The sequence below is a fragment of the Trichechus manatus genome, unplaced genomic scaffold (assembly GCF_000243295.1).
Source record: "Trichechus manatus latirostris isolate Lorelei unplaced genomic scaffold, TriManLat1.0 scaffold00039, whole genome shotgun sequence".
NCBI classification, from domain to species: domain Eukaryota; kingdom Metazoa; phylum Chordata; class Mammalia; order Sirenia; family Trichechidae; genus Trichechus; species Trichechus manatus.
The window spans coordinates 17207675-17210325 of NW_004443975.1; the positions used below are offsets into that span (position 1 = coordinate 17207675).

Sequence of the window (2651 nt, forward strand, 5' to 3'; positions counted from 1 at the left end):
GACCAAAAAGATTAAAACAAGAAAAGCACACGAGCTGTGATGGTTAAGATTGTGTGTCAACTTGGCTGGGCCATGATTCTCCATGTTTTAATGTAATCACTCCCATGACTGAATATACTGTGAGTAGCCAATCAGATGAAAGGGAGTCTCCTTGGGGGTGTGGCCCACATCTGTACATAAGCAGACGTTCTGGCTTTTTGCTCTCTCTGGATCCTGCAGCTGCTTCCTATCGTCTCATCTCCCGTTCTTGGGACTTGAGCTGTCAACTTATCTGCACAGCCTGTGAGTGGGAGCCCTGCTCTCTGACCTTCCGATCTTGGGCTTGCCAGCTTCTGCAGCTGTGTAACTTGGGAAAGGCCTCTACCCTGATCCACGGACTTGGGACTTTCTAGCCTCTACAGTTGCGTGAGCTGTTTCCTTGATATAATCTCTCTCTCTATATATATATTTATACACTTTACTGGTTTTGCTTTTCTAGAGAACCCAGCCTAAGACACAAGCTATATAAATGAAAAAGGGAAATTTTGACTTCATCATAATTAAAACTTCTGCTCTTGAAAAGGTATTGTTAGGAAATGAAAAAACAAACCACAGACTGAGGGAAAATACAATATCCATCTGACAAGGCACTTGTGCTGACAATATAGTAAAAACACAACAATAAAAAGACAACCAACACCATTTAAAATATGAGCAAAATATTTGAACAGACACTTCACAAATGAAGTTATAGGAGCAGCCAATAAACTCATGAAAAGATGCTCAGTATCATTAGTCATTAGGGAAACAGAGGGTAGAACCACAATGAAATGCCACTTCATACTCCTTGTTGTTAATTGCTGTCGAGTCAATTGCAACTGTGCAAGTGGAACACAGAAATTGATGAGATGGAGAGAATGCTCTATGTCTTTGTGACCTTGTTAGTTATCTGGATGTATGTATTTGTCAAAACTCACAGAATTGTATACTTAAAATGGTTCATTTTATTGTAGGAAAATTTTATCTCAAAAAAACTGATTAGGAAAAAAAATAGATAACCTCAACAATGCAGCCTGAGTTAGTTTCTATGATTACAAAAAAAAAAAAAATACATATGTATGAAGAGAAAATTCAAGCCTCAAGTTGCAATATTGAAGGACTCTTTGGGCAAAAAATTGAACAACACAGAAAGCATCAAAAGAAGATGGAAGGAATACACAGGCTCACTGTACCAAAAAAAAATTGGTTGATGGTCAGGTATTTCAGTAGGTCACATATGATCCAGAACTGATGATAGTAGAATGTGACGGATGAGCAAGGTTTTTCTTACAGTGCATTGTATAGAATACAGTGCCAGTCTCTTGTCTTCGCATCACTATGGCGTCTTCTGATATCCAGGTGAAAAACTGGAGAAGCGTGCCTCAGGCCAGGCCTTGGAACTATACTCAGCCCTCCTTCAAAAGAATCTATCCCAGAATTCCCCCTTTCCCGTCCAAAGAAGAAACATCTTTCCCTGGAGGAAATTCAGAAGGAATTAGAAGCTGCAGAAAAAAGTCGTAAGTCCCATGAGGCTGAGGTCTTGAAGCAGCTTGTTGAGAAATGAGAGCATGACAAAGAAGTGTTTCAGACAGCAACATAAGAGAACAGCGTCAGTAAAATGGCGGAAGAGAAACCGACCCACATAATGGAAGCCAACAAAGAGGACCGAGAGGCACAAATGGCTGCCAAACTGGAGCGTTTTCGAGAGAAAGACAAGCATATTGAATAAAGAAGTGCAGAAGAACAAAGAACCCAAAGATCCTGCTGACGAGACTGAAGCTAATTTATTCTGAGAACTGTCTCCCCTCCCCCTTCCTAAATATCCAAAGACTGTACTGGCCAGTGTCAATTTATTTTTTTCTCTCCTGACAAATATTGTAGACGCTGGTGTAGGACTGTATAGGTAGATCCAGACTACATGATGTTATTTTAGGGTCTAAAGCAGAGAAACTAAAAGTGTTTTACTCTTTATCTAAAGTGTTGTAGTCTTTCTAATGTGGCTATATTTCTTGTATCTTTTCTACTTCAGTATACTAGGTGTACTGGGTTAGTTGCCTGTACCATATTGGCTCTCTGGAACCAAGTTTGTGAAGAGTATGCAGTGGCTTCTTTCAAAACTGCTAGATGCTGAATATCTGTTCACTTTTAAACCCCAATTCTGTTCTGATTTTACCAGATGCCACTGTACTTGAATGGTTAATAAAACTGCACGGTGCCTGGAAAAAGAGAAAAGGAACTGATGGTACTGAAGGAAAAAGTTCAAGCTGCACTGAAGACACAGGCGAAAAACAAGGCTCCAGGAACTGATAAAATACCAACTGAGATGTTTCAACAATCGGATACAGTGCTGGAAGCGCTCACTCATCCATGTTAAGAAATTTGGAAAACAGCAGCCTGCCCATCCAATAGGAAGAGATCTGTATACCTGCCCATTCCAAAGAACGCTGATCCAGTGGAATGCGAAAAATATCGAACAATATCATTAATATCACAAACAAGTAAAATTTTGCTGAAGATAATTCTTTTCAAAAGTTGTTGGGCCTTATACATTATGATGAATATTTTTACTCTTTATACAATTTTTGTACAATTAAAATTGAAAGAGAAGAAAATAATCATCCTTTTTTTTTTTT

At 39.0% G+C, this 2651-nt stretch overlaps 1 pseudogene; it reads left to right on the top strand.

Moving 5' to 3' along the window:
* Positions 1 to 1321: 1321 nt before the first annotated feature.
* On the top strand, positions 1322 to 1811 carry LOC101356625 (stathmin pseudogene; annotated as a pseudogene).
* Positions 1812 to 2651: the final 840 nt, after the last annotated feature.